Raw genomic sequence first — 12,958 nt, 5'->3', positions numbered from 1 at the left:
CTTATCCATTACTTATATTAGACGACACCGGCGATACAAGTTGGATCTTAGATGTAGAAGTATAAGAAGGCAGCCCCCCTTCTCTATAGAAAGACATGACATTTTTGCGGATACAATAAAGAATTAAACAAATTTACCTGATGTCAAAGCAATCAAGAAAACTGCATAGGTAGATATGCGGGTGGCGAGTCACAACCTGAAGGTTATATAGTACGGGTTGAAGTCACCCATATCTTAGTGAGCTGAAAAAATGCTAACCATAACCTGTCATAGTGGGTTGGCCTGCTTGCCTGTCTTTTATTTTTAAAAAATAAATTTATTATTTATATTTATCTGATTTTTCTAAAAAAATCTGATTGTCATTTATATTTATCTAAAATTTCAAATGTAATCACAAGCTTAAATCATGTTTAACCACACTTGAAAGAGTTAATATTATTACAATACAAAATACTAAAAACATAATTAACATTCAACATTAATTAAGTGATAAAATCATCAAATTCTTCAAAGTCTAATCTTGTTAAAGGATTTTGGTTATTAACAAAGGCCAACATTTGAATCACCGACTTTAATCTTGTTGTTTAGAGAATGTCAATCAACTTAATGCCATATTGATATAAACAGTAAAATAATAGCAATAATAATTATTCGATCCCCAGTAAAGCTCAAAACCCGAATATGAATGTTCATCAGATACATACATCGGTGAATGGAAGTAACTAGGAGTTGGGTGCATGTAAAGTATTAAAAGGAAAGAATGTGGATAGGCTTAATGCTTGTTCTTATTTTTCAGACTTTATTACTTGACTTGTTATTGCCTATTGTTACTAGTGTTTTTTTTTTTTTGACACACATATATATAAAGAAAGAACATGAATAAGGTCCTTGCTATGTTCTGTTATAAATATAAATCTATTAATATACTTTTTCAATCATAAATATACAACTTATTTTACACCAAAAAATAAATTTTATATTAAAGACTGAAAGAGTATTACATATTTATATTTAACAACAAAATTAAGGGGGGGAAAAGTTTGGCAGGTGAGGCGGGTTGGTCACTTGTGGCACTTACGGGTTACAAGATGCGGGTTGAAGTAGCCAGCACCTTGATGAGTTAGTAAAACCCTAACGCGCTTCCTAATGATGGGTTGGTGGGTTGGCCCGTGGATCCTAACTCATTTTACGGACTCTATATTCGAATATATGTGCAGGACGACTCCCACATGTTTCGAGCCCGCAAGAAAATTGTGCATGGAGCGGGGACGGAGGCAGTAGGGAGGGACGCGTGTTTTGGGTTGTCTCACAATCGCTGATTGGATTTCAAACCTATTATCATAGGAAAAATTACGTACAGATCCCACAGAATCCCACAGAAGAGATTTTATTCATCTAAGGTCCCACAAAATCCCACAAAATATCAAAATTATAGACAGGTCCCAAGAGACCTTAGAGTAATATATTCGATTTGTAAAATAACATTACTGTCCCTCACATTCCAAATTCACATTTGCTCTATTATTGCGATTTACAACCTCAGCAGCAACTATTAACAACCCAATGAGAAGTTGTTGACATCCTAAACAGTATCCGTTAACAACTTACTTTATAGGATCACATAACCTCCACATAAGAGTAAATTATAACCAAATAGTATAATACAACAACTTTAACACTAAAATGGGAAGCTTTTTGAAATCATTAAGAATTTTAACTATACCCAATATGATTATAGCAAAATTTTAATACCGAGATCTATTGACAACCTCAACGGTGAGTATTAATAACCTAAGGAAAACTGTTAATAACCTCAGTAGTGTCTGTTAACAACTGATTTTATAAGATAATATAACCTCTAACTATAACTAACTAAATTATAACTAAATAGTGTTAAAGTTAATCTTATATAGTTGTTAGAGATTATATTATCCTATAAAGTCAGTTGTTAACAGACACTGTCTAGATTGTCAACAGCTGTCCTTGGGTTATTAATACTTACCGTTGAAGCTGTCAATGGATCTCGGCATTAAAATTTTGCTATAATCCTAGTAGATTTAGTTAAAGTTCTTAATGGCTTCGAAAAGCTTCCCATTTTAGTGTTAAAGTTGTTGTATTATACTATTTGGTTATAATTTAATCTTATGTGGAGGTTATGTGATCCTATGAAGTAAGTTGTTAACGGATACTGCTTAGGTTGTTAATATCTTCTCATTGGGTTGTTAATAATCGCTGCTGAGGTTGTAAATCACAATGATAGAGCAAATGTGAATTTGGAATGTGAGGGGCAGTAATATCATTTTACAAATAGAATATATTACTCTAAGGTCCTTTAGGATCTGTCAGTAATTTTGACATTTAGTAAGATCTTAGATGAATAAAATATCTTCTGTGGGACCTGTGCGTAATTTTCCCATTATCATATCCGATCCTTTTAACTCCATTCGGCTTATGTTTTTGGTTGCCTTTGTTTTGTTACTGCATCAAATAATGGGCCTCGTAGTGGCATGATTAATTAAACAAATTACTTAATTCGAACAAATTTAAAATAAAACTGACTAATCAGCTAATGTCTAAAGTATAAATCTTGTCACTGTTCCTTCTGGGCAGATAAATTTTTTTGCCTCTTTTTAAAAATTTTTTTTTTCTATGTAACATCTATGTTTTCTTCATCATTTAAGGAAAAAAAAATCCAAACCCCTCTTTTCAATGCACGAAGGGTTCTATTTAATAACAATTAATATTAATTATGAATAGTTAATATCCTGACAAAAATATTAATAATTAATAATCAAAATAGATTAGGGCTAAGGGGTGATCTAGGCGGGTGCTTTTTTTAAAAAAATAACACGAAAAGTTGTAAATACTATTCTACATTATACGAAAGAAACAAACAGACAAAAAATGTCTAAAGGAACCAAGTGAAAATCCAGGGGTCATTGCTAAACAAGGCTTGGCCAGCATATCAGCTTCAGAGTTCTTCTATCTTTCAACATTTTGAAGATCAACAAACCAATCACATTGAGCATTGCATGACTTTTAGGATTAAATTCCAGTTATCATGAAGTAGGTTATTTTCATCCTTGGTAAGCTTAATTGCATCTAAAGAATCATTATTCAAGTGGACTCGTCTATGATTCCCATCCCATGCCCTTTTAAGACCAATAAGGTACACCCAAAGTTTCATTATTAAAGGATCTCCATTTTGCATATTAAGCATGAAAACTTCAATCGAATTTTCTCTATATAGTGTTTGATCATGGCTCCACATCCTCAATGCCATCCTTGTGAGAATAAGCTCTGTCAATATTGATAAACACCTACCTGTCCATCGCATCTAGGTGCAGTCATCATTCATCAATGTAATACATAGGATTTTGACTTGATTCATTTATATCTTAGCTGCCCCAAAGTTAGATAGAATGATTTTAGCCTTTGCTAGATGTCCAAGAGTACTAGATTTGATTTTCTCATAAACTTTTTCATTGCGTCTTTTCCAAATAAAGCCCACATACAATGAACTTTTTTAATCCCACCATTAGTTTTTTCTTCGGTCAATAAAATTTTAAAAAAAGAGTCAGGCTCACCCACGATTTAAGGGCAGGGAAACTAATCGTTGACCCTACCCTACCCAGCATCATAGCTTAAACTGGGATGAGGAGAGCTTCATGGAAATCCCCACATGTTACGAGTTGAGATTTTGACTTCGAATATGCCTCTCCCAGTGCCCCGACTAACTCCAAGATCGAGCCCCCTCCATGTTGTGAGAGAGTTTGACCCCTTTGCTAGCTGAACCCAAGGACTAGGAGCAATCCCACCATTAGTTGCTGTGCAACTACATGTCTCTAACATTCAATGTGGTGATGGTTCAAAAGCTCCACTTCCACTCTATTTAAACTCCTTACACCAACTTTTCTTTCGCATGTAAACTCCTCCCTCTTCTCCGTGCACCCGTCCTCAACTTTCTAAAATGAATCTACGGCAGTAACATGCAAGGACTGCTCCATGCAGAGGCTCGCAACATACTTTCATGATCTCAACAGAACATTCAACCAAATTTTGCACTAGGATGATATTGAATATAATGTAGACTTTGTTGCTTCCTCTCCTATCTCCGACAATAATTTTAAGACTTTGAAAAAATAGGTCAATAAGTACTTATGAGGTTCAAAGAAATTATGTTAAGAATTAGAGCGCCTCATACATTTTTTTAATGATCAAAAAGCTTAATTCGGGTAAGATGTTAAGAAAAAATAATTATTAAAATTATTTAATGCCTAAGAAAATTAGGGAAAATATTATGTAATATTATTTTGAGTATTTATAAAATTATTAAGATGTTAAATTGCCCAAATCCAAAAGTGACCTAAATAATTTTAAAACTAATTTTTGCAAAATAAGGGCCTATTTTTCTGAAAATTTAAAAAAATAGTTAAAGATTAATTTTGCAGCTTCAAGTTTGAGGCTAATTATTTTATGAGTTAAGGAAGTTGATTAATATAGAAAATCCTTGTAACGTGTTGAGATTAATTTGAAATTTAATTGGCAATTAAATACCGATAGAGAGGAGTACTAAGAAGGTAAATTCACTACCTCAAGTGAAGAATGGATTTGGGCCAAATTTAAGCCCAATTTGTGGAGGAATTACCATTTTGAACTAAGAAATATGGGACTAAGAGGTATAAGGCTGCATTTGGTATGAAGGATTTGGATGGAAGGGGAAGGAGGAAGAAAGATTTTAATAATTTTCTCTTGTTTGACAACATAAAAATTTTAGGAGGGGAGGAAAAATTTTCTAAAAATTTTCTTTCCCTCCCCTTCTCAACCTCTCCCCAAAAATTGCAAGATTTAAAGGGAAATGATAATATTTTGCTATGTTGTGACTATTATATCCATATTTATCTTCAATATTCCTAAACTACCTCAAATCCTTTATCTTTTTATCTCTAAACGTTGCTCTCTACTTTGCATGTAAATGCGAAACTTGAAAAGATAAAATGGACAGCTCAACGAACAAAGTTTTTTGAAGCTTTGTATAGCCATAAAGATAAAAATAAATGAAAACAAGGTTCCACGTCTAATGAGCTTATTTGTTTGACCAAATATTTTATTCAAAGATGGCACTACTAGAAAAAAGACTTTTAACGTTGCAAACTAACGGCGGTTCAGCAGAAAAACGACGTGGAAAAAAACGCGGTGGCATTTTTGTAAATAATTTGAAGCGGGTATGACTTTCCACGGCGGTTTCTAAGAAAACCTCCGTGGAAAGTGTGTCTCTTTAACCTTTCTCCGCTTCGACTTCGGTCACTTTCTTTCTCATTTCTTCAGTGCGCCGTGGTCCCCCTCTGCCCCACCACCGTAAAACTGCCATTACCGGCCATTCCCGCCACTATCCCACCGTTTAAACTCCTCCATTGAGCTCTTGGAGCCTTGTCGTCGTGCGCCGCAGTCCGCCGTGGTCGACCGCCTCCCATTTCTGTCTGTTCTTGCTCAGCCGTGGTCCACCACTGAAAACCGGTCCTACCCCCCACTATCTAACCGGAAACCGGTGCGTTGCCGCTGTCCACCACCGTCCGCCGCCGCCTCACTTCGCGTTTAAAGCTTCTCTGCTCTGTGAGTATCCTCTTCTTTCATTCTTTTCAATTTTTCTTGGTTTGTTGAATGTTTTAGCCATGAAAATCTATTATATATGAAATGGGGTTGTTAGTTTTACATTGTGGTTGGCTTGTATTGTTCATTTTGCATTTTTTATGTGGTTGAACCGTTGATTGGTGTTAATTGGTAGGCATTAGATGTGAGAAAACCTTAATTCCTTTTTATATACTGTATTAGAAATATGTTTAAATGTTTGGAGTTGATTAGTGTGAAGTTTTTAAATTTTTTATAATTTTTTGATATTTATTTCGAATTTTTGATAATTTTTTTTGTAATAAATATAAGAATTTAGTGATAAATAATCTGTTAGTTATTTTATGTTTTTTCCTTCGTTATGAATTTTGATTGATAGTAAAGTATTGTTTAAATAATCTGTAGAACAATGGATCGTAGTTGGATGAAAGCTAAGAGAATTAGCAAGGAATATGAGGATGGGGTTGAAAAGTTTCTTGAGTTTGCTCAGAGAAATGCCCCTAGTAAAGGAGATAGATTGTACTATTGTCCTTGTGTCAAATGTTTAAACAATAGTCGACGGAGTATTTCTGAGATAAAAGAGCATCTTATCTGTGATGGGATAAATTTGAGGTATACAAATTGGATATGGCATGGAGAAATTAGAAAGACTACACTGTCTGCAAATGAGAAGGTTGTGAATGAAGACTTTGGTGATAGAATTTCGGATATGTTTCGTGATATAAGGTCTGAATCCTCTACACAGTTTTCTTCCACCTTTGAAACTTTGTGTAGTGATGCAGAGACACCTTTATACCCGGGGTGCAAAGATGATTACACAAGATTGACAACCGTATTGAAACTGATGAATTTGAAGGCAAAAATGGTTGGACCGATGCTAGTTTTACGGAATTGCTTGAATTGCTGAGTGATATTCTTCCCAAAGGGAATTCACTTCCGAAACGAATGTATGAGGCAAAAAAGATTTTGTGTCCGATGGGTTTGGAATATGAGAAGATACATGCGTGTCCTAATGACTGCATATTATTCAGAAATGATTATGAAGGGTTGAATAAGTGCCCTAAATGTGGGACTTCAAGATACAAAATGAAGAAAGATGATGGTGATTCTAATAAGATGACCAAAGGTTCTCCTTCAAAGGTTCTGTGGTATCTTCCAATAATACCACGATTTAAGCGTCTATTTGCTAATGCCACAGATGCAAAGAACTTGAGATGGCATTTGATGAGAAAATATGTGATGGAAAGCTTCGTCACCCAGCAGATTCTCCTCAATGGAAAACAATAGATCAAAAATTTCCTCAATTTGGTGGCGAGCCAAGAAACCTTCGGTTAGGGCTTTGTACGGATGGAATTAACCCATATGGTAATCTTAGTAGCACACACAGTGCTTGGCCAGTGCTCCTCGTAATTTACAATTTGCCTCCTTGGTTATGTATGAAAAGAAAGTATATCATGCTATCTTTGATGATCTCGGGGCCAAAACAACCGGGAAACGATATCGATGTGTATTTGGCACCTTTGATTGATGATCTGAAGAAATTATGGGAGGAAGGTGTTGATGTGTTTGATGTATATAAACAAGAGACCTTCAATTTACGTGCCATGATCTTCACCACGATAAATGACTTTCCAGCATATGGAAATTTGTCAGGATACAGTGTTAAGGGCATAAAGCATGCCCGATATGCAAGAAGGCACCCACTATATGCAACTTAAACATGGCAGGAAGACAGTATACCTTGGTCACAGAAGGTTTCTTAGTCGGTATCACCCTTACCGTAGATTGAAAAAGGCATTTAATGGCTCACAAGAATATGAAATGGCTCCAAGACCATTAACTGGAGAAGAAGTTTATCAGTGGGTGGAGGGAATTAATGTGTCTTCGGTAAGAAGAAGAAGAAGAAGACTGCCGGTGAGAGAAATATATGGAAAAAAGATCTGTCTTTTTTATCTTCATATTGGCAAAGTCTTGATGTGAGGCATAGTCTTGATGTGATGCATGTGGAGAAGAATGTATGTGAGAGCCTTGTTGGTACACTTTTGCATATAAGTGGAAAGACTAAAGATGGAATCAATACAAGACGAGACTTAGTCGAAATTGGAATAAGAAATGTCCTTCACCCACAAGAAAGAGATGGTAAGAGGGCTTATTTACATCCAGCTGCGCACACATTATCAAAAGAAGAGAAAAGAAGTTTCTGTGGTTTTGTCAATAGTATTAAGGTGCCACAAGGTTATTCTTCTAATTTAAGCAAACTTGTTTCAATGCAAGATTTGAAGATAACGGGAATGAAGTCTCATGATTGTCATGTGTTGATGCAACAATTACTTCCACTTGCTATTCGAGGCATTATGAAAACCGATGTGAGAAATACTATTACAAGACTTTATATTTTTTAGTGCCATTTGCAGCAAAGTCATTGATCCTGCTGAGTTGGATGAATTAGAAAATGAAGGTTATGTGATCCTCTCTCAATTGGAAATGCATTTTCCTCCATCATTTTTTGATATTATGGTCCACTTGATAGCTCATCTTGTACGAGAGATAAGACTTTGTGGCCCTGTGTGTTTAAGATGGATGTACCCTTTTGAGAGATACATGAAAATCCTAAAAGGGTACTCTAAGAATCCTTATCGGCCTGAGGCATCAATTGTTGAGAGATATGTAGCTGAGGAGGCAGTTGAGTTTTGTAACGCATATCTTGATAGGGTAAAGGCAGTTGGTCTTCCTCAATCTCGACATGATCAGGGGAGAAGAAGCAAGGGAACACGGGGTGTCATAGTGAGGTCTATGTCAAGAGAAGTTGTAATGCAGGCACATCTATACATTTTAAACAACACGGATAAAGTTTTGCCTTACTTAAATGCTCACAAGAATATGCTGAGGAACTTGAATCCAAGAAAGAGTGATATGCAACTAGCTAATGAACATAATAAGTCATTTGCAGAGTGGTTCAAGCGAGAAGTGTTAAAAGATGGCAATCCTTCTGAGACAATACAGAGGCTAGCTGCAGGGCCTTCTTTGAGGTTTTGTGTTGGGGTGGATATGATATAAATGGTTATTCTTTTTACACAAAAACCCAAGACGATAAGAGTACTATGCAGAATAGTGGGTGATGGTAGTAGCGGAAGCCATGCATTTTGCTAGTTCTAAAGACAGAAACCCAATGTTGGCGGCAATGTCCTATTATGGAATAATAGAAGAGATATGGGAGGTTAGTTATACCAAGTTTAAAGTTCCCGTCTTCAAATGTAAGTGGGTTAATAGTAATGCTGTGCAAGTGGATGAAGAATTTGGATTTGTTTCGGTCGATCTTGAGAGGTTTGGATATGGAGACGAGCCATTTATTTTGGCAAGTCAAGCAAAACAAGTGTTCTTCGTTCCCGATCTAGCAAAAAAGAAATTGTCTATCGTGCTTCAAGGTAAAAGGCAAGGAGTTGGTGGAGATGATGGTGACTTAGAGCTTAATCTTGATGAAACCCCGCCTTTCACAGCTACTCGACCTAAAGCAGTTGAATTAGATTTGGTAGATGATGACTATGCTGTTAGAGATGATCATTGTGAAGGAATTTGGGAGGATAATCGTTGTAAGCCTCAAATGAATTTTTTGATAATTTTTTTGCTAAATATACTTAATAATATAATGTTTTATATTAACTTGATATTTTTTATTCTTACATTTATTAATTCATTGTTCTTTAAACAGGAAATGGACGGATCCAGTCAACAGGGTTCTGGTGAGGACAACTCTTTTACTAGCCGGAGAAAGGGTAGAGGGCCAACCCATATGAGGCATTTAGCTTTACGTGATGAGAGCACACAGCCTATGAGGATTACAGTGGAGTTTGATGATGATCTGAAGCCTATAGGAAAGGATGGGGCTCAATTTACTAGTTATGTGGGTTATCTCGCACGCAGTAAGATTAGCATTGACATTCCTAACTGGAAGAAGGTGGACAAAGATTTGAAGAAAAACCTTTGGGAGGATATATTGGTATATTGTGCATTGTTTTCTCTACTTTTTCAATTATAGTTGCTTATTTACTTTATAACTCTATGCTATTATTGTATTGCATGCAGCTGACATTTGATATTCCTGCCACTAAACAAATGAGAGACCGTCTGTTGAAGCAAATTGCTGAACGGTGGAGGGATTTTAGGTCCATGCTTACAACACATTATATTAATGGAAAAAGAAAGGGTGAGCATCCTAAGGAACGATATTCATTTATTAGTGAAGAGGCATGGGAGAATTTTGTGAAGCAACGTGAAGACCCTGCATTTCAGGTTTGGTTTCTTCAAACTTAATTTTTAATCAGGTCATATTTTATTTAACTAAACTAATTTTGTCGATTTGGTTTCATTGTCATAGGCATTGAGTCAGAAGAACAAACAAATATCTGAGCAGAATGTATACCCACATACCATGTCTCGTGCAGGGTATGGTGGGTTGGAAAGAAGTATGATGGAGGAACGATTGAAGAATGCACAGATGGCTGCTGCTTCAGATCCTACTGGCTACATGCCATCTATTGAGCGTCCTTCTCGCCAAGAAAAATGGAAGGCGGCGAGGATTAAAAAGGGTCAATACATTACTCCACAGTCTGCTGCTGTTGCTGAGAGGATTGTAAGTAATATTTAAGAATTATGCTTCATTAATTGTTTTTTTCAATTATCTTAAATTGAATTTGTTGTTTTAATGATATAGGATACACTTGAGGAGCAATTATTTCAAGGTACATTCATCCCTCAAGGACGGATGGATATCTTGGCCACTGCTATTGGAAAGGCTGACCATCCCGGAAGAGTCCGAGGGACCCCTAAAGGGATTGGTATTAAAGAATTTTTTGGCTCTGCTTCACGAAGAAGCACTAGATCATCCTCTGCTAACATGGTATCTAAAGAGAAGCTCGACCAACGACTACAGGAAGAAACAGAGAGAGTTCGAGCTGAACTAAGTCAACAACACATGGCAGAGATGCAAAAGATACGTGACGAATTCGATGCCAAGTTTCAACAGACTCTGATGATGATGGGTACGAGTGGATTCCAGATGCCCCGAGTATCTGAACCTTCCCAGGTAATAATCACACATCTTTTTAAATCTTCTAAAGATTCATTTGATCCATTTAAACTTATTTATGTTTCTTAACTAATTTCATATTATGTTTCAGGGTTCACCTGTGATAAAAAGCGGAAGGGCAGTAATAATCAGACACAGCCACTGACAGTGTCTGACCCTGACCCTAGCCCTGACCCTGTCGAAGACAATGGGATGCCGTGTTCTCTCTATGTGGATTATGAAAATTCACCTGTTCATGTTGCTAGTGGTCGAGCATTCATGGGCACAACGATTCACGGCAACAAAATTCCGAGCAATCAAGCAAGGGTGACAGTGGAGAGGATTGTTCGTGGTCAGGGGGTACACCAGTGCCCAATCCTACTGATGAGGTTCGACTCTTGGCCCAAGCTAAAGGACATTTCATTTTGTGGCCAAAGAGACTTATTGCAAAGCCAATGGTGAAGAAGGCGGCAGCAAAGAAGGCCACAACGAGCGCATCATCTGATCCTGTACTCTTGCCTCTTCCTGTGATGTTGCGCTTATGTATTCCAGTTTGGAGGTTCTTCATTCCATGGTGCCAAACATGGATAAGCCTGTGACTTTCAAGATGCCGTTGGGGGTTGTGGGTTCAGATATAACATACGACTTCACCATTGACAAGAGGGACCTCGTTCAGTTCCTCAACTTTGAGGAGCTTGATATAGCTTTCATGCAGCTCGCTATTTTGTAAGTTACAATATCATTTTCTTATTACATATTATACTTCATGCATGTCCTAATGTTTTTTACTTGAACAACAGGCACTTTAATCAAATCTGTCGAAACGGAGGACTTGAAGGAACATATGGCTTTATGTGTCCTCAAAGGGTGCAGAAAGAATTTAATACTGTGGAAGCAAGGTCAATCTACATTATGACCACAATGACTCAGACCAGAAAGCTAATATATTTTGCACCTTACGTGGAAGGGTAAGTGTATTATTGTATTTGAGATATACAAGTTGTATGTGTCGGGTTATAATTAACATGGTTTGCCTTTTGCAGTTATCATTGGACTCTAATTGTTTGTGCCCCTTTTGACAACAAAGTTTACTGGTTCGATTCACTCTGTGGAAGTCCATCCGAAGAAACCAAAGATGTCATCGACACGTTAGTTTTTATTTATATATTTATTACTTGTGAAGTTTATACAAGCATGCTCTAATATCATTTTCTCTTATAAGTTGATAGGGCTTTTCATACTTTTAATGTTGTGGCGATTAAACAAAATAGACAAGCACCAACATGGATTCTTCCAAAGGTATATGTTGTTTTGAACTAACTTTTAAACATTTTTGGATGAATTAAAGTTAATGTTTATAATCAATAATGTCTAATATTCAAATTTATATCTTATTTTTTTAGTACCGTTGTCAACAAGGACATGTTGAGTGTGGATATTATGTCATCCGCTACATGAATGACATAATTGAGACAGGAACGACTGAGAAATTAGACGAGGTAAAGATGAGTTACGTTGCATGACGTTCTTCAATTCATTTCACATTTTTGACTAAGTTTACTATGTTATTTTTTATTAACAGATATTTCAAAATACTGCGCCATATCTCATGGATGACATCAACTTGATGAGGGACACTTTGTCAACAACATTGGTAGAAAAAATTGAAATTTAGCTTTCAAATAGATAGGTTATTTCTCAAAAAATTCATTGTTAGATGTTTTCTCTCGGTTCCCTCTTATATGTACATGTTCATGATTTCCATTGTACAGAGAAGTAGTTACTTCTATTTCAGAATTGTTGGACCTAGCCAATACGTGTTCCTTGGTCTTAATTAACCACCTAGTTCTATTATTTGGCCGGTTTCCCTATTTTCGAATTGTGTAAAAGAAATTTCAATGCTGTATATATCAACTAGCTAATTGATCTTGTTCTGCGTGATCTGCACTGCCTACATTTATTTGGAACTGTAAACTGCAGGGTGGTAAAAATGAAAATCAAGCAGAATTTTATTAAAAAAAATTATTTTAATAACGGCGGTTATATATATAACCGCCGTTAAAAGAATATTCCACGGCGGTTTTTTATATAACCGCCGTGGAAAATCAATTTTCCACGGCGGTTATATAGAAAACCCCGTGGAAAATCGATTTCCACGGCGGTTTGAACCGCCGTGTTTTCTTTACCTTTCAACGTCGCCTTTATCAACTTCGCCTTCAAAACCGCCGTGAAAAGCCACTTTTAACCGCCGTGAAAAGCCTTTTT

The 12,958-nt window shown here is 36.3% G+C and overlaps 1 long non-coding RNA gene across 1 annotated transcript in view; it reads left to right on the top strand.

Annotated features, from left to right (window-relative positions):
* LOC114712679 (uncharacterized) overlaps window positions 1–9,486 on the top strand; it is a 28,968-nt gene extending 19,482 nt beyond the window's left edge. The window contains exons 3-5 of the long non-coding RNA XR_003737261.1: window positions 7,179–7,192; window positions 8,430–8,436; window positions 9,476–9,486. This is a non-coding gene — a long non-coding RNA (uncharacterized LOC114712679). The remainder of the gene's footprint in view (window positions 1–7,178; window positions 7,193–8,429; window positions 8,437–9,475) is intronic.
* Window positions 9,487–12,958: the final 3,472 nt, after the last annotated feature.

Source organism: Neltuma alba, unplaced genomic scaffold (assembly GCF_004799145.2).
Source record: "Neltuma alba isolate B1F8T4 unplaced genomic scaffold, ASM479914v2 tig00011390_pilon, whole genome shotgun sequence".
In the NCBI taxonomy this organism is placed as follows: Eukaryota; Viridiplantae; Streptophyta; class Magnoliopsida; order Fabales; family Fabaceae; genus Neltuma; species Neltuma alba.
The sequence above is the reverse complement of the archived record's forward strand: the minus strand, read 5'-3'. Positions and strand labels throughout refer to the sequence as shown.